Source organism: Heloderma suspectum, chromosome 4 (genome assembly GCF_057233095.1).
Source record: "Heloderma suspectum isolate Gila_16-S chromosome 4, 16-S_ref, whole genome shotgun sequence".
Taxonomy (NCBI): Eukaryota; Metazoa; Chordata; class Lepidosauria; order Squamata; family Helodermatidae; genus Heloderma; species Heloderma suspectum.
Window position 1 is genome coordinate 272,588,243 of NC_139461.1, and position 20,077 is coordinate 272,608,319.

At 44.1% G+C, this 20,077-nt stretch overlaps 1 pseudogene across 1 annotated transcript in view; it reads right to left on the reverse strand.

Moving 5' to 3' along the window:
- The window catches only part of LOC146348724 (disks large-associated protein 4 pseudogene), a 277,479-nt pseudogene that overhangs the window by 25,313 nt on the left and 232,089 nt on the right, over positions 1 to 20,077 (reverse strand). Inside the window, exon 2 of the transcript XR_014790706.1 lies at positions 14,440 to 14,539. The product of XR_014790706.1 is annotated as a disks large-associated protein 4 pseudogene (transcript). The remainder of the gene's footprint in view (positions 1 to 14,439; positions 14,540 to 20,077) is intronic.

Below are 20,077 nucleotides of genomic sequence, written 5' to 3' on the forward strand. Positions count from 1 at the left end.
TCCCCCTGTGTCCCTTCACTTGAGCCTTATAGAGATGATGGAATCTGCCATGGAACAGAACACATCATAGTGTGTTCCCTTTTTAAGAAATTATGGCCCGGTGGTGTGAAGAGAAGCACCAGGCCCTCAATGCCTCTGAGCCTCTTACCTGACATATCCTACATTGGGGGTTGGGCCCAGAGGCATTGGGGATAATGAAGATGGTGGTGGCAGCTATAGTTGTTTTACTGGCACTTCTTTTCCTAGAGCCAGGCTGGGGGAGTACTAGGCCTCTGGAGCTGTGTTGGTTTTAGCATAGCCACCCATACCCTCCAACCCCTGGTAAATGTGGGGGAGGGAGCACCACAGTGGCTTGGAGGGGCACCGGGGGTATCTTCCTCAGGGCCCCCTCAAACCTGGTTCCAGCCCAGGTTCTGCAGCTCATAATATCCAATTTGAAATCAAAGAAATAATGTCATGTGTGAAGCAGCTCACAGAATTATGAGTCTGCTGGTTGGTTGGTTCAATTTCTTATTTTCTTATTGTTTTGCAGTTTTGCCCCTCTCTGTCCTTCAGACAGACAGAAAGGCCCAAGAGAGCTCTTGCAGATGCTTAGTTCCCATACTGTCAAATAAAAAACCAAAATGAGAAAAATGCCCCTTCATATCTCTTTTGAGACCAACGCTGCTGCTATGAATGACATCATGCTCGGCGGTAATGTGTTTAGTCGGGGGTTGGGAGGGGAAGAGAAGATGCAATGTCTGTTTTACAATCACCCTTTGGGTTTGTGGGGAAGGCAACAAACGTTGCCATAAATAACTATTGAAATAGCTGTGCTTGGAAGAGGGCTAGAGCTGTGAGCAATACAGGCCCACAAAAGGAAGGAGGTGGCCTCTACCAGCCTTTCCCATTTCCCCTCAAATGCAGCTGAGAAGGAACAAAGATGCACCAGGGTGTGTGTGGTGTAAAACTAGTGGATATTAGTCTCTACAAAGTTTTTCCTGGTTGAGCTGTTTGGTGCTTGTAGGAGTTAAAGCCCTAAGCCAGGTTAAGCTATGATATGGTACATATTCTTCAGGATTGCTTAGGCCTTATTCAGGCTTTCTAGCTGTGAGGAAAGTAAACATGTCTGTGTGTGTGTGTGGGGGGGGGGAAGTGCACTATCCCCACCCTCCTCTGTTATCATTTTCATTGCCCTCTTTGTGGAGGATGACTTTCCGAAGAGAAGAGCATCCATGGCCTCCAAGAGCCTCCTCCTCCACACGATTTTGTATGCTGATTTTCCAGATTGTGCGAAGAGCCACCATGGATACAGGAGGCTCTCCTCTTCAGAAAGTCATCCTCCACAAGTACAGGGCGACAAAAGTGACGATGGAGAATGTAGGGCTGGCACACTCCCCCCCTCATGTGTTTACTTCCCTCAGATGGAGAACGCCTGAATAGGGCTTTAGTTAGATCTTTAACCTATAATATCACTGGAGGTTCAGGCAGGTTAACAACGTTTAAAACAATAACTACTTTAAAAATATAAAATACTGATCTACCTCTTATCAATGAGGTGGGTGAGGTAAATCAGTAATTTACTCACACAAACACAGCTACATACTGCTAGTCTAAGGAAGCTAAATTATTAAGACACGGTATAAAGATATCATCAGTGCAGTGAGTGCTGGCTCCAGATTATGAGGGATCCCTGACAAAATACTCTGTGGTGCCCATTCCCACTCACTCTGTCTGCAGTGGCTGGGTCAGTGAAGTCACCCACTGTTTCAGCATCTAAGTATCAGCAATGTTCAAGAGCACAAGATCAGGCACTCTGGGACACTGTGGGAAAATCAAAATGGTGGGTGGTTTCCGAGCAGCTGCTGCCATAAGCCTATGCTAAAGGGTCTGGATGAATGAGTGGGCCAAATGGCAGCACCACTGGGCCCTGCTGAAGTACTTGGGCCCCAGCCAATGCCTAGGGATGCCAAATGCTTCTGTCAGCCCCAGATGCAGCTGGTGACTCTTCTACAGATCTCCTCCACAGGCCAAGTGAAGGGAGGAATTCTAGGCTATTCTTGACTCATAATGATTTACAAGGACAGTGCAGGTACAAAGTTCTGTTGGTCTAACTCCCTACATCTATAGCCTTTTCCATGGAAATGGGAATGGCCCCTGAGGCATTTTTCTTCCACCAGCATTAATTCTCCAATCATATTTAGAAGGAGGGATTTATCACCTTTTGGGATAGGTTTGAAAATAGGAGGCTTCTGGAAATTTCTTCCTGGAAGAAGCTGTAACTAGCTTCCCTTTGTCATGATCGTGATCTCGGCCTTTTCCTGTTAACTGCAGCCATTTTACTCTTCCTAAACAGGATCTCATTATTTCTAGCAAGTAGTTGCAACACCTGGTTAAAAAGTGTCTCATATCTGAGAAAAATGGATTTCTTCCATGAAAAGGATGAAATGTAGCTTAAGCTTTTCTATCAAATAGGCTGACAATAGGTGGCTACCTTTGGGTGGCTGCCTAAGGTGCGGTAACTCTTGGAGGCATTGTTCCTGCTCTCTTTCAACATTTTTTTTTGGGGGGGGGGAGGTTGGGGGAGGGGACTGTTCTATGTTTTGAGGAAGGGGAAGGATATATTTGAATCTCCTTTTTGTGTGTTAACGGTGTTAATGGAATCTCAATATTCCTGTTTTATAAATTTGTTGCATTGTATGAAGTTTGTATTTGTGTGTTAACTTTTGTGAGCTGCCTTAGGGGGCCTTTTTGGTCAAATAGCAGCAAAGAAATAAACTATAATATAACATCTGGTTGGCCTGATTTGTCAGGTGCTTCTGAGATGTCAAGGTCTTTCTCCCTTCCTTTCTCCTCCCCCACACCATGTTCGGTCTTTCTTATTTGCTTTGGGTAATGACAGTCTCAAAAGATGTGAGCAACTGCATCACTTGTCCATGGTGGGTTGTGTGTGATGGGGTAGATTTAGATCTGGCAAGCAGGGCCAGTCCTACCATAAAGCAGAGTGAGGCAGCTGCCCAGGCAGCAGATGCTCAGAGCAAGGAGCAGACACAAGTGTTGGAGGACAGAATTGTGTGTGCTAAATTTATTTATTTACAATATTTGAATACCGCTCCATATCTAAAACAGATTTCAGAGTGGTGAACACAAAAGATAAAACAGTAAAAGAATAAAAAGATTACAACACCACCTTAAAATCATGCTTTAAAAAAAACACAATGCCAATAGAAACCATGACTGGTCAATTAAGGAATGCCTCCTGGAACAGTGCTGTTTTCAGGAGGTGCTGGAAACAACACAGGGTTGGTGCCTGCCTGACCTCCAGGGGCAGGGAGTTCCAAAGAAAGGGGGCCACCACACTGAAGGCTTTTCTCCTGGTGGACTCCAAGAGGGCCATAGGTCCATATGGAACCACCAGGAGCAAGCCCTCTGATGACCTCAGTGACTGGGCAGGTTGGTTGGCCTGGAACCTCTAAGCAAGGGGTGAGCAGACGGTAGATTGAGATCTTTTAGAAGACCTCTGGGAGATTTGTGCTAGATCAGCAAGGGTTTCTGACTCCCAATTGTTTAGCAATAGCAACAACATCAAGGCTTCCCTCCCACCCTAAAAGAGTCTGCTAAAATGAAGAAAGCAAGCCAGGAATGGATTTTTGTGTGAGAGAACTGTGACTTCAGTCCTGGCACTGAAAACAAGAACGACACCCTGTTTCTTAATTCTAAGTCAATGACCTCTCCTCCCTTCGCCCCATTTTGATTTTTACCTGATTCCCTTTGGTGCATCTTGGGGTTCAAGCAAAAAACAAAGTAGATCCTGCCAGCTTGAAGTCTGCCCAGCTCAGCCTGCCCTCAGCTTGGCCGCTTTCTTCAGGTTCAATGCAGGGAGCTGTCCTCCTGCCAGTGCTGAAGTAAGATTCAATTGCCAGAGCAGTCAGCTTCTGAACATGCAACGGCAGGATCTTTGGCCCTGTTAGAATGTGTGCATACCTGATTCTGTTTGTTTTCAGGAGGGTTTTAACAGTTGTGCCACCCCAAAGGGCAGATACTCCTCCCTATGCAAAATGTATGAGAGTAAAGTGCGGAGGGCAGACAGGTGATCCTAAGCATGTAACGGACAAGTGTCTAAGAGCTATAGTTAACCAGCGTTCCCTGGCATGTATTTAGATAAGGGGTGGAACCTCAGGCAAAAACGAAATAGCTGCACCAATTGAATTCCCAACGCATTTTGACACTTTGCCTTTATCAAGGGAAAACCTCTTGGACCTTCTTTTGGGATCCAAAGAAGCAAGGGAGAGGGAATCCTCCAAATGAATCTCCAAGAGTTTTTCCCTTGATAAAGGCCAAGTGTCAAAACGCATTGGGTATTCAACTGGTGCAGCTGTTTCTTTTTAAAGTTTGGTTTCCAGCTTTCCAGCTGTTTTTTCTGGTCCCCATTGGCACAGTCAAACCTCAGGCAAATCCAGCCCTCCTGAGGAGCCAGATCCAGCCCTCTGGGATTCCCCAGAGCACCACAAACCCTCTCCCCCAACTGTCAGGGTGGAAACTGAGCCCATAGAGCCCCAGAGCAGTTCTGATTCTGAGGAAGAACAGCAATCCGTGGGAGAGGAGCTTGCTCATCTCTCACAAGCACAGCAGCTGGCAGAGATTCCTCCTGCCAGCATTCCCGGGATAGATAGTGACTCTGGCAGTGAGAGAGCATGGGAGGGGGGCTTGCTGGACGCTCGGCGCAGATGCAGGGAGCAATGATGGATGGAGGGCGCCGAAAGGAGGCGCTCCACTTGTCTGGCGCTCAGACAACGGTCGTGTCCCGAGGACCCAAGGGAAAGAGGGAGGATCTCTCCATAGCCCATAAGTTCAGGGTCTTCTCGTGGTTCCCCCTCAAACGAGGACCAACTGCCTTACCTGGAGCTTAGGCTACTCTGCTATCTTTTCCCAGTGCTGTTCCTTGCTTAGTCACTAGTTATTAGTATCTGAAAGAGTCATAAAGTAATAAAGGAATAATAAAGCCTTGGAAAGAATCCTCGTCATCTGTGTCCTGAGTTGGCTATTGGAAGGGACTGCAAGAGGCAGCTAGGGCGCTCCTGACACCAACCACCAATTGTTTGGTGGTTTCCTAGAATTTGTGCAGCTCTTTTCACGTTCCTATGCCACGTTCCTTTCAGCTAAAATATGCAGGTATTTTTTGGTACTTTGGCCTAGCCCCTCTTGCATTTGGCCCAGCCCCCTTTTGCCTTTGGCCCCACCCACCACTGGAATACAGCCCCCAAGAGCTTCTCTGAAATTGCATTCAGCCCTTGGGCTGAAAGAGGTTCCCCACCCCTGCTTTAGGGACAAGTGACTGCCCTTCACACTTTTTCTCTAGTATTTACAGCAGGAAATGCTGATAAAACCTACAGCAAGCATGACTGCTGCTTAGAATGCAAAGCAGCTCTTAGCTAGGTCATATCCAGGTCATCTCAAGTAACTGAAGCACAACAAATGCTTTTGAATTCAGTTCCTTTGTAAAGTTTTCTCTGGTGAAAAAAAGGAAAAGGAAAGAATGCCACCAATTCCTTAATTTGTTTCTGAATCTGTTTGTGATGCTTATCACCTGCCACATGCCATCAAGCCTTTTGTGTTGCCTCAGTTGGCTGCTGAGGGGAAATAAGTGGTTGCAATGTGACAGAGGCTTTTGACTTCAGGTGTTGAGTAAGCTGCAGAAGCAGATGAACTCTTCAGAAAGAGAGAGAAGCCATTTGCAGAATGCAAATGTACCTGGGAATAAAATAAAACCGTGTGAGGGAACAAAACCATCAGACTCCTCAGAAGCTTCACAGTCTATCTGATTGTCCTAAATAGAAATGTCCCCCCTCTACTCCCCTCCACCTCTGCCAAAGTCATCCAAGAGATGTTATCTATTCAGTAAAGAGAATGCTAACATGCAAAGTAGGTCAAATCAGAACACACACACAGAGACATGCACAATGAAAAACAGGGAAATACGAAGCTCAAAAATGGCATGGTGGTGAACTAGCAAAGGAGAACTGCATACAATATTAAGGTTTCATATACAAATCAGAGCAGGCTCTCATAACAGAGGAACAGAGATGCTGGGCTGAAGATCAGCTAAGTACTCCTCCTCAATGATTCATAGTTTTGAGACTAGCCTGTGCCAATGGGAAGAATATGTATGGGATAGCCAGGAACTGGCTACTCAGTGGGAGTAGGGGAGAACATCTGACCTGGATCCCCCCTGCCTCCCAATTTATTTCATTTGGTCTCCAGGCACTTCCAGAGAGCTCAGTCCCCACAAGGGAAAGGCCAGGGAGGAGAGCCACCAGTTGGGTGTCATTACTGGCAGGTGCTCTGAGCACTGTCCAGCACTGGTGTCCAACCTTATCCCTGTTAGCCTTTCCTGCTCCAGCAGAACTATTCCCTGATAGAAGGAACAGGTGTGTAATAGAATCATAGAACCATAGGGTTGGAAGGGGCCTACAAGACCATCGAGTCTAATCCCCTGCTCAGTGCAGGAAGCTGATTCCCAGGCAGTCCCCCATCCAAGTACTAACCAGGGCTGACCCTACTTAGCTTCCAAGATCAGATGAGATCGGGCACATCCAGCCCTTTGCTCATTGTAGCAGTACTTGAAGCAGCACGCTAGAGAAAGCATCATTAAAGACATGGCACAGATATTCTTCAGCCTTTCAAAAGAGAGCTAGTTGAATCATTTCTTTTTCCAAGGCAGCATTTTCCATGAACCCTTACTAACTGCAAGAAAATATATATGACAACCGCAACATGTGCATTGGCTGGTAAAACTGGAGAAAGGACAAATATAACTCAATTGCAATAAAACTAAGTTGCAGATGTTTTTCAGAAATGACGTTTTTAATACTGAACTGGGGCTAGAAAAAGATGCTACCACACTGCAGAAAACATGCAGGTATCTCTGTGATAATTAATAGGGATAAATGCCATGTTCTGCACCTAGGAAAAAGAAACCAAATGCACAGTTACAAGATGGGCAATACTTGTCTCAACAATACAAGCAAGAAGGATGTTGGAATTTTTGTAGATCACAAGCTGAATATGAGCCAACATTGTGATGTAGCTGCAAAAAAGGCAAATGCATTTTTGGGCTGCTTTAATAGAAGTATATAGTGAACTGGAATGGACTGGAATGGGCCACTTCACATCAAATGACCACCAGATCTACTACTGTGGACAAGAGAACCACAGAAGAAATGGAGTAGCCTTCATAATTAATAATAAAGTGGCTAAAGCAGTGCTTGGATACAATCCAAAAAATGACAGAATTATCTCAATTCGAATTCAGGGTAAGCCATTTAACATCACAGCGATCCAAATATACGCCCCAACCACAGATGCTGAAGAAGCAGAAGTAGATCAGTTCTATGAGGATCTGCAGCACCTACTGGATAGTACGCCAAAAAAAGATGTTATTTTCATTACAGGAGACTGAAATGCTAAGGTGGGTAGTCAAACGACACCTGGAATTACAGGCAAGCATTTCACATGCCAGCAAGGCGATGCTCAAAATCCTACAGGCTAGGCTTCAGCAGTATGCGAACCGAGAACAACCGGAAGTACAAGCTGGGTTTCGAAGAGGCAGAGGAACTAGAGATCAAATCGCCAACATTCACTGGATCATGGAGAAAGCAAGAGTCTATTTCTGCTTCACTGACTACGCTAAAGCCTTTGATTGTGTGGATCACAACAGTGGCAAATTCTTAAAGTGATGGGAGTACCAGACCACCTTACCTGTCTCCTGAGAAACCTGTATGAGGGTCAAGAAGCAACAGTAAGAACCAGACATGGAACAACCGATTGGTTCAAAATTGGGAAAGGAGTATGACAAGGCTGCATATTGTCACCCTGCTTATTTAACTTATACGCAGAGTACATCATGAGAAACGCCGGGTTGGATGAATCACAGGTCGGAATTAAAATTGCCGGGAGAATTATCAACAACCTCCGATATGCAGATGATACCACCCTAATGGCAGAAAGCGAAGAGGATCTAAACAGCCTCTTGTTGAGGGTGAAAGAGGAGAGTGCAAAAGCCGGTTTGAAACTCAACATTAAAAAAACCTAAGATCATGGCATCTGGCCCCATCACTTCCTGGCATATAGAAGGGGAAGAAATGGAAGCTGTGACAGATTTTATTTTCTTGGGCTCCAAGATCACCGCAGACGGTGACTGTAGCCATGAAATTAAAAGACGCTTGCTCCTTGGGAGGAAAGCTATGGCCAACCTAGACAGCATAGTAAGAAGCAGAGACATCACCTTGCTGACAAAGGTCCATCTAATCAAAGCTATGGTTTTCCCAGTAGTAATGTATGGCTGTGAGAGCTGGACTGTAAGGAAGGCTGAGCGCCAAAGAATCAATGCTTTCGAACTGTGGTGCTGGAGAAGACTTACAAGTCCCCTGGACTGCAAGGAGGTCAAATCAGTCCCTCCTAAAGGAAATCAACCCTGAGTGCTCACTGGAAGGACAGATACTGAAGCTGAACCTCAAATATTTTGGCTACCTAATGCGAAGAGAAAACTCTCTGGAAAAGACCCTGATGCTGGGAAAGACTGAAGGCAAAAGGAGATGGGGACGGCAGAGGATGAGATGGCTAGATAGCATCACTGATGCAATGAATATGAACTTGAGCACGCTCCAGGAGAGAGCGCAGGACAGGAAGGCCTGGCGTGCTATGGTCCATGGGGTCACGAAGAGTCAGACATGACTGAACGGCTGAACAACAACAACAATGGTCTGGGAGAACAAAATGAAGCAGAACATAGGCTGATAGAATTTTGCCAAGACAACTCACTGTGCATAACAAACACTCTCTTCCAACAACCTAAGAGACAACTTTATACATGGACTTCACCAGACGGTTGACACTGAAATCAGATTGACTACATCCTTTGTAGCCAAAGGTGGCGGACATCTATGCAGTTGGTAAAAACAACACCTGGAGCTGATTGTAGTTCAGATCACGAACTTCTTCTTGCACAATTTAGAATCTGACTAAAGAGAATAGGGAAGACCCACAGATCAGTTAGATATGAGCTCACAAATATTCCTCATGAATATGCAGTGGAGGTGAAGAATAGATTTAAGGGACTAGATTTAGTAGATAGGGTCCCGGAAGAACTATGGACAAAAGTTTGCAACATTGTTCAGGAGACGGCAACAAAAAAGTCCCAAAGAAAAAGAAAACCAAGAAGGCAAGATGGCTGTCTGCTGAGACACTGGAAGCAGCCCAAGAAAGAAGGAAAGCAAAAGGCAACAGTGATAGGGGGAGATATGCCCAATTAAATGCAAAATTCCAGAGGTTAGCCAGAAGAGATAAGGAATTATTTTTAAACAAGCAATGCGTGGAAGCAGTAGAAGATAATAGATAATAGGAAGGACAAGAGACCTCTTCCAGAAAATTAGAAACATCAGAGGTAAATTCCAGGCAAAAATGGGTATGATCAAAAACAAAGATGGCAAGGACCTAACAGAAGCAGAAGAGATCAAGAAAAGGTGGCAAGAATATAAGGAAGATCTTTATAGGAAGGATAATAATATTGAGGATAGATTTGATGGTGTGGTCGGTGAGCTAGAGCCAGACATCCTGAAGAGTGAGGTTGAATGGGCCTTAAGAAGCATTGCTAATAACAAGGCAGCAGGAGATGATGGTATCCCAGCTGAACAGTTTAAAATCTTGCAAGATGATGCTGTCAAGGTGATGCATGCCATATGCCAGCAAATTTGGAAAACACAAGAACGGCCAACAGATTGGAAAAAATCAACCTATATCCCCATACCAAAAAAGGGAAGCACCAAAGAATGTTCAAACTATCGAACAGTGGCACTTCTTTCACATGCCAGTAAGGTAATGCTCAAGATCTTGCAAAGTAGACTCTAGCAATTCATGGAATGAGAATTGCCAGATGTACAAGCTGGGTTTAGAAAAGGCAGAGGAACTAGAGACCAAATGGCCAATATCCGCTGGATAATGGAGAAAGCCAGGGAGTTTCAGAAAAACATCTATTTCTGTTTTATTGACTATTCTAAAGGCTTTGACTATGTGGATCATAACAAATTGTGGCAAGTTCTTGGTGGTATGGGGATACCAAGTCATCTTGTCTGCCTCCTGAGGAATCTGTATAACGACCAAGTAGCAATGGTAAGAACAGACCATGGAACAACGGAGTTGTTTAAGATTGGGAAAGGAATATGGCAGGGTAGTATACTCTCACCCTACCTATTCAACCTGTACGCAGAACACATCATGTGACGTGCTGGGCTTGATGAAGCCAAGGCTGGAGTTAAAATCGCTGGAAGAAACATTAACTATCTCAGAACCTAAAAAAACCCAAGATTATGGCAATCAGCTTGATTGATAACTGGCAAATAGAGGGAGAAAACATGGAGGCAGTGACAGACTTTGTCTTTCTAGGCACAAAGATTACTGCAGACGCTGACTGCAGCCAGGAAATCAGAAGACGTTTACTTCTTGGGAGGACAGCAATGACAAATCATGATAAAATAGTGAAGAGCAGAGATATCACACTGACAACAAAGATCCACATAGTTAAAGCTATGGTATTCCCTGTAGTAACATATGGCTGCGAGAGCTGGACCATAAGGAAGGCTGAGCGAAGGAAGATAGATGCTTTTGAACTGTGGTGCTGGAGGAAAATTCTGAGAGGGCCTTGGACTGCAAGAAGATCAAACCAGTCCATACTCCAGGAAATAAAGCCAGACTGCTCACTTGAGGGAATGATATTAAAGGCAAAACTGAAGTCCTTTGGCCCCATCATGAGAAGACAGGATACCCTGGGGAAGATGCTGATGCTAGGGAAAGTGGAAGGCAAAAAGAAGAGGGGCCGACCAAGGGCAAGGTGGATGGATGATATTCTGGAGGTGACGGACTCGACTTTGGTGGAGCTGGGGGTGGTGACGACTGACAGGAAGCTCTGGCGTGGGCTGGTCCATGAAGTCACGAAGAGTCAGAAGCGACTGACCGAATAAACAACAAACAATAGAAGTATAGCTTCCAGATCACGTGAAGTACTAGTTCCCCTCTACTCAGCACTGGTTAGGCTTCATCTGGAGTACTGTGTCCAGTTCTGGGCCCCACACTTTCAGAAGGATGCAGACAAGCTGGAGAGGGTTCAGAGGAGGGCAACAAAGATGATCAGGGGACTGGAAACTAAGCTCTATGAGGAGAGACTAAAAGAACTGGGCATGTTTAGCCTTGAGAAGAGAAGACCGAGGGGAGATAGGATAGCACTCTTCAAGTACTTGAAAGGTTGTTGCAGAGAGGAAGGCCAGGATCTCTTCCTGATCATCCCAGAGTGCAGGACATGGAATAATGGGCTCAAGTTACAGGAAGCCAGATTCCGGCTGAACATCAGGAAAAACTTCCTGACTGTTAAAGCAATATGACAATGGAACCAATGCACCCCCCTCCCACCTTAATTTCATTTGGGCCCCAAGCATTTCCAGAGAGCTCCATCCCCACAAGGGAAGGGCCAGCGAGGAGAGCAACCAGTTGGGTGCCATTACTGGCAGGTGCTCCAAGTACTTTCCAGCAGTAGTATCTAATCTTCCCCTTGTCCGTCTTTCCTGCTCCAGTGGAAATATTCCCTGATAGTAGGAGTAGGTGTGTGTCTTCACCTCTCTCCTTGTGTAGGGAAAAGTATAGCATTGTTCCTGTTAGTCAGCAGCTCCCAACCTCCTAGCACCATGCTTCTAGGCAATACAATATATAATTAAGAACATATCATACAATGAATTAATCAAGTAAGTAATTAACAGTGCAATCCTATGCATGTCTATGTAGAAGTAAGTCCTATCAAGTTCAATGGGGCTTACTCCCAGGAAAATGGGTATAGGATCACAACTTAATACAATTAATTATTTCATTATTTAACCATTGTGCGTGGCCCCGATTGATTTCTTTCTGTGGCTCAATGGCCCGTGGTAGGAAAAAAGACACCCCACCATTGCACTAACGCTAGCAATGAGAGGGGGAAGCCAGGATTCAGGGAAAGTTTCCTGCTTTGTGACCTCAGTCAGTGGGGAAGGGGAGCTCTGGCTGTATAGATAAAGGATGTCCGTAGAGATGATGAAGGTAGAGAAAGGGCTCCGAACAAAAGCAATGCATGTGGGGTTTGATGACTTGAGTGGGCAAGGCAAAGCAAACTCTGCTCCTAGTAACGGAGGCCTTCTCCTTTGGTCTTGCAGGTCAGGCCCAGCTGTGGAGGGCTCAACTCCCATGGCATTTTCTTCCCAGCCAGTCAGAAGAGAAATACAGAACAGACTGGAAACTTAAAAACACTCAGTGTCTGTCCGCATTTGTCTCTGAAGGACAGTTCTTGCACCAGCAAACTGTTCATGGCAGCTGGCAGGATTTTCTTCTTTTGCACTGTCAGGCAACACCGTCTGCCATTTTGTGGCAATTTGGTTCCCTTATTGGGATTGGCTATATTGGCACTGCCATGTGACGTAAGCTCTGGCTTCTTGATTGGTTGAATACACCTGCCAGCCACAGGGTGGTACGATACGTTTTTAAACTTTTCCCCATTTTTACAATGAGACTTTTAATCTAAACAAAAGGGCAAGCAGGTGATCTCGCATATAACAACTTTTTAATGTTGGCATAAGCTGCTTCCTTAAAAAAAATTTTTTTTGGTGACTCTCCAAAAGAGAGTCTATTTGCAGCCTGCCAATTCCCACTATAAGGTAGCCCAATCCTAGATATACATGAAGGGTGCTGTTTCAGCACCCTCCTTCACTTGTACTAGTGCAAACCAGCCAGTATCCTATAGGACAAGGGGCAGAAAGTAGATCTCCAGATATTTTGGACTTCAACTCCCAACAGTCCTGACCATTGACCATGGTGACATGGGCTTCTGGGAACTGAAGTCCCAACTTTCTGCCCGCCCCTGCTCTAGGAAATAAGTGGCTCCAGACAAACCTGTAGCATTCCCTATGTGGTCCCTTTGTTCAATATACATGTTTTCTCCATCCCCTTTTTGTGGTCTGTAGATGTGAAGTTGCTGACTGAGTGTGTCAGTATGCTCTATGGTCAGTGAGGACTAGTAAAGTCAAGTGATGTTCTTACTTCATTCATTTTTTTTTCTTGATCTAAAAACCCACCACCACAACAAGGACAGGAACACAGACAGAACCCAGTATATCGTCAGTGAGGGGATTGCATTATCACGTGTGTAGCTGCTCATGATCCTTGAGGGTTGTTTGGACTTCTCTGGAGTCACCGCCTCATCATTGCTGGTTTTAGAGAGAAATTCAAAGACATTTTTATTCCAGTCCATGTTTGGGTAGCTTTAATGTGCTGTGCTCTGAAATATTTATTTGGGCTGCTCATTAATTAATAGATTTGAATGCTGGTTATGTTTTGATGTGGTTTTAATGTGCTCCTAAATTTTTCTGTAAACCGCCTTGTGAGGGCAAGTTGCCCTGACAGGTGGGCAAGAAATTGTTTAATTAGATAAATTTAATAATGTATTTAATTAAATAAATAAATAGCAGCAGAGGTGGATAGATCTCTCCCCCCCATGCATTGATCCTCATGAGTAGAATGGCCATAAAGGGCTTATGTAGCGATCTGTTAAAATACAATAAATCCATTTTTAAAATGAGAACTGGACCAGAATAAAGAAACCAGATAATTAGCATGACTGCATTGGCAAGCCAAGGGGAAAACTAATCAGCTTTGTATAAAACAGGGCAGCTGGTTACTTCTCCAAAGATCAGCAACAGATCTGTTCACTACAGAGATTAACTCATCTCATTCTCTTGAAGGCCCCATGGAGGAGGAAGCACTAGATGTCAAAATTTGCATGGTCTTTTTCCTAGCTAATCAAACTTAATCATAATAAACAATGCAAAGATGTGCCTTTAGACAATTTTGAAAGGCTTCCGCCTGCAATGCATTCAGATACTGTGGGATGCTGCCTTTGTCACAAACTAGGTCAGTTAGACAAGACGTTGCTATAGCAATTTTTGTAATATTTTATCATTTTCCCCATGCAATTTGCATGGATTTCAGGCCACATGAAGGCTGTTATCCAGCCTTTGAAGATCAACTTTAGCCTTGTTTTTACATGCCTCCTTTTGAGTTGCTCCCTCGGCTGCCATTCCTTGTACCATCAGAACAGATAGAGCAGATCAGGAATGCTGCATTTTGCAAATACTGCCCACCCTTTCCCAGCCAAACACAAGAAGCTGCCTTATACTGAGTCAGGCCATTGGTCCATCTAGCCCAGTATTGTTGCCACTGACTGGCAGCGGCTTTCTAGGATTCCAGGCAGGAGTTTTTCATGACCTACCTGGAGATGCCAGGGATCAAACTTGAGACCTTCTGCATGCAAATCATGTGCTCTACCCCTCAGCTATAGTCTCTCCCCATGACTATGCAGTTTTAGAAAGAAAACTGGAAAATGTAGACCTGGGCCATGCTGTACTCCCTGCTGTTCAGGTACAGGCCTAGTTCAGGGCCGAATCCTCTTCTTGTCCCGCAAGGTTCCAGGTGTGGTCCTCGTGAAAATCTAGGATTTCAAGATGAAAAAGTTTTTAAAGTTAAATTGTCTCACTCTCTTTTAGCTCGAGTGTGTGTATGCGTCAGAGCTGGCCCAAGACATTTTTCTGCCTTAAGCCAACAAGATGGTGCCGCTCCCAATTTCATATACAAGCAGTGACAGTATCGGCAGTGGACTCTTACTTCATCATAAGAACATAAGAAGGGCCATGCTGGATCAGACCAAGGGTCCATCTAGTCCAGCATTCTGTTCACACAGTGGCCAACCAGCTGTTGGCCAGGAACCCACAAGCAAGGTATGAGTGCAACAGTGCCCTCTCACCCATGTTCCCCAGCAATTGGTGTACATAGGCTCTTGTACTGGAGGGAGCACATAGCCATAAGGACTAGTAGCCATTGATAGCCTTTTCCTCCAGGAATTTGTTCAACCCCATTTTAAAGCTATCCAAATTGGTGGCCATCACTGGTGATAGGACAGCATTTTCCACAACTAAGGGCAATGGGCTGGCAACTAAGGGCAATGGGAGTGGAGGGCAGGATGAGTGACATACACATAGCTCTGTCCTCCAACATTTCCCCATCACTCCCTGTCCCCCAGCCTCTGCTCCCTGAGACAGCTGCCTCATTCTGCCTAATGGTAGGGCTGGGTCTGGTGTGTGTGTTTCATGGGCTGATGGAATGTTATAGTCCAATTGGCACACCTCTGGAGAGTTCACAATATCTGTTAATTTGCACATATTGTTGAAAGGCTTACTTATTTTTAATTTATTTTAAAACACTTATACTCCAACTTTTCTCCTAAGCGTTCAAGGCAGCTAACAATAATAACAGTTTTAAAAAATATAACAAGAAAAAACATCCTTTCCATTTACAACACAGAAACTAAATGTTAAAACATGAAGCAGCAGTGGAAAATAGCAAGGCAGACATAAAATATTTAAACTATTCAAAAACCAGAGACAAATTAAAAACAGCAAGTTAAAATCACATACCAAATGCCTTCTTAAAAAAGGTCTTCACCAGCTTTCCTCAATGAGAAAGTGAGACAGGCCTCCTGTGGAAGGGAATTCCAGAGCCTAGGCACAGGCACCAAAAAGGCCCTCTCCCTAAGTCCAACTAAGAGTATCTCTGGGGTTGTTGGGACATAAAAGAGGGCCTCCGAAGATGATTTCAGTAGTGGGCAGATTCGTATGGGAGGAGCCCAGGGCTGGCGTCAAGGGTAGGCATGGTTGGGCACCTGCCGAGGGCGTACATCCCAGCAGGGGGCCCCTGACAAGAGCCCCCTGGACTTGCTTCTCCTCTTCACCATAGCAATTTGATTGTTCTCCTTTGGCCGTGACCCAGGCAATGATGATGATGGTGAAAAGGAGAAGCAGTAGATGCCACTGCCTACTTGCTCACTGGCTCTCTGCCTGTCAAGCAAGCAAATGGCAGCCAAGATGAGAGAGGGGATGAGGAGCAATAGCAGCTGATGACAATGGTGTTGAGAAGGTGGACTGACTGAGGGAGGGGGGAACTGAGGATGTCCTACCCAAGGCCTCTCAAAGCCTTGAATGGTTTAGGACCAGGATATCTGAAAGACCTGCTTCTCCGGGACACAGCCATTTCATCAAGGGAGTCCCATGCTCCCCTGTTAACCGTTGGGCAGCTACATTCCGGACCAATGGTAGTTTCCAAGTACTCTTCAGAGATAGCCTTATGCGGAGAGCACACTGCAATAATCCAGATGTAATGTAACAAAGGCATGTGTCATCCTGGCCAGATTTATATATTTATTGCTGTGTTTTTAATTTATTTGTTTTTATGTTATGCTTTCACTAAGATCTTGTTTGGTTTTCATCTGGATTTTGTTGTCAGCTGGCTTGATGGCTATTTTGTGTGTGTGGAAAAGGTGGGATATAAATAAGTTAAATGCAGGAACTGATTCATTTGCATTTTCCAAGAATGGGTGTAGTTGGTGCACCAGCCTGAGTTGGGCAAAGGCATTCCTGACAACAGCTGAGACCTGGGCATCCAAGGTCAAGGCCGGGTCCAGAAGAACTCTCAAACTACATACCTGTATTTTCAAGAGTGCTACCCCATCCAACACATACTCTTTCAAGAAGTTGGTACTCTCTTTTTGGGATCCTGCAGATGTCTTTGAAAAAGGTTTGCTGCACAGCTAATGACTGTGTTAAACTCCAAGTTGCAGGACTTTGGGGTTAGCTTGTTTTTTGTGCTTGTATAGGAATTTGCTTTCTAGTTCTATACACATTATTCCTTCAGGGGAAAATGCCCTGCTGACATCAGCAGTATTTCTTCTGCTGAATCATTGCACTTCTGTTTATATTAGAGAAAGTTTCTACCTGTGTGCTGTTACCTATTATGTGTGTCTGCTCATTAATTTTATTAGCTACTGAGGACAAAAGAATACCCAGAAACAAACACTTTAATGCTTACATATTTGGGGAAGGTGTGTGTGTGTGTGTGGGGGGGGGGGATAGATCACCATGGCAAGGCAATTGATGGGGATTCAGAATTCCAATTCCTGACTTTATACCATTCTGGGGATCCATCAAAAGGCTCACTCACATCACATGTGATGTTTTGGCACATTGGGTGGGTGGGTGGGTGGAGGTAGATCTAAATAAAAGAGACTAATGTTAATGTGTGAAGTCAGAAACCTGATGTAAACCTCACCAGAAATGAGGTTTCATTTTCAAAATGAAATCCAGCAATCCCACTTTATCCATGAATGTCTGCTTCATATTTTATGTTGTTTCCATAGATCAGTGTAGAACCTTAGGCCCTAAGGTGTAGAACCTTAGGCCTGTGGGCTAAATCTGGCCTTTGAGATTTTCCAGATGGCCACACTCCCTTCCCTTGGACGTATTCTCCCAACCACCATTCATTTGGGGTTTTCCCAACTTTTGTGCAGTTTTTTCCCCATTCTAAAAGCCTCTGCAAATGCTTAGTTATGGGCAATAAAAGCTTTAAGCTAAAATATGATGGCCCCATCCCTTTTGGATTTGGTCTTGCCCCCCTTTGCCTTCAGCCCTGCCCACCACTGGAATATGGCCCCTGAGAGCTTCTCTGAAATTGAGTTCAGCTTATCTTTAAATGCAACTTTCCTATCTTTAAATTAGGGTTGGTTGAGGATTTCATTCGGTCTGAATGAACCAACATGATTTGCACTTCCTGGATAATATGTAGATGGGAATGCTGCTATCCTTCATTTGTTGCATGTATCTGAATTTTGCAATACTGTTCTAAACTCAAAAAACATACCCAAATGCATGTAAAAATGTGTACAGTAATGTATATTTTGTGAAAAATATGTTAAAAAATAATAGGAATTTTCATGCATTTTAAAAATTGCAGATATATGTAAAAATGGGCTGGAAAGGACATGAATGGACATAAGGGAAACTGACGTGGACCAGAAATAGACAGATCCTTCCATTCTTTAAATGTGAGAACATAAGAGTCTTGATGGATTACACCCAAGTCCATTTGTTCCAACATCCTATTTCCAATATTGGCCAGCCAGATGCTTCTGGGAATTCTGCAAGAAAGACACAAAGGCAACAGCAGTCCTCACCCTCTCTTTGCCCTCGAGGAACTGATATTTAAAGGAACATTGCCTTTGATGATGGAGGTTCCATTTATGAATCATGGTTAATCACAATAGATCTATCCCTCCATAAATTTGTATACCCCCTGCCCCACCCTTAAAGCCATCTCTGCCTGTGGCTGGAAATTAGTTATATGAACTTTAATACATTTGCCCTGTATCTAGTGCTAATCAATTTCATTGGATGTTCCTGGGTTCTCATATTATGAGAGAGGGAGAAACACTCCCATCTCACCACCCGATCCGTACCATGTGTAATTTTATAAACCTCTCTCATGTCTCTTCTTAGTTGTCTTCCCTCCCCCTGCAACTAAGAAGCCTAAACACCTTTGTTTTCCTTGTAGAGAAGCTCAAACTCCTTGATAATTTATGTTGCCCTTGTCTGAGCATTTTCCAGCACTATAACATATTTTCTTCAGATATCCCAGTTGTAGGACAAACAAGTGCTGAATCTAGTCACAGTCTAAGAGACAAACCACAGCAGATGCTGGAGATCTCTGATCAAAACTGTGTCTTTTAATTTCTTTTCAAAGCTTCCATAGTGTGTGTGTGTGTGTGGGGCTGTAATTGGATTTGGACCACAGTGCTGGTGTGGGGGGGAAGAGATAACCTGCCCCCTACCATTTTCCTATTATATATCTCTTAGAGAAAACATATAGGTATGTGTATTTTCCTTTTAAAAGGGCACATCAATGAACTTAGGGGGTCATTTAGATCAGGAAAATGGTGCAGACTGTCCTATAGTCTTACTCCATTTTCCCTGCCCCCAGTTGCTGCTTTAAAAGAGAAATGGTTCAATCAGATTCTAGGTCTGCAAAAAGTAGTAAAGTTCTAACTTGCTACTTGCATTTTTAAATATATTATACTTACTGGATTTTATTATTAAAGATACAGGAAGCACAGTTAATGCAAGGAAAAAACAGTGGAACAAATAAACCCCAAACACAAACAATGTTACTGTTTTCTAGAAGGGATCCTTCTTATATTTACCCCTGACATTTTTTGTATCTGCGTGAGACTCTGGAAAACTGCCCAGGAGTCTCCAGAAAAACCTGGAGATATTACAAACCAGAAGTAGAATGAAAATAATGTTTTTGGTGTGAATTTTTGTCCAGCTGCCTGAATGCCTTTTGGTAGGGAGACTGTCTACTCTACATTCTGACCATGCACTTGAAATGAACCTGCACTGGTTCCATCATAGTTGATCTCGAAGATGCCACTTGGATCACCCTTTCTTTTCTTTAGGACCAGAGACTAACATGTGGTTATGTAGCAAAATAGAGCTTTATCATTATGTGTGAAGTGCAGCAAAAAGCGTTTTTGGTGTAGCAGTTACCCCAAATTGAGTAGTTTTCATGGAATGAAATACACTTATGCCAGGCTTCACCCAGACTTTTATGCCAGGCTTCACCCAGACTTACTAAAAACAAGTATTTTCCTACATAGACAATACTTCTGTGTAGGAAGTTGTAATATGTGAAGTTGGTCTAATGCTGCCTCTGTGCAGATTCAAAACTCATGCAAAGGTAATGGCATTTATTATAGAAATGGAAGAAGGTTCATTCTCAACATTGATCACTTCTGCTTTAAGCATCCATTGCTGAGAGCTCCACTCGCTCCATCTAAACTTCCTAGCTTTAAAGAGCATACCAGCATCCATTGCTAATGAAGCCCAAATGCATTAGCAATTGCACTCTAATCCTTGGCCAGTGCTACCCACACCCTTTAACAACACTCCTCAAATTTCTCACTACTGCCATTAATCTCCATGTCAACTGTACCACAGTACCCTTCACTTATGCTACTAGCATCTATCAGCAGCATTTCTGGCATCCACCCATAATGATGTTACTCACCATCTATTAGCAACATAACCATTGACTCTCACTAATGCTACCAACATTGATTATCCACAGCGCCAACATTCATCATTAA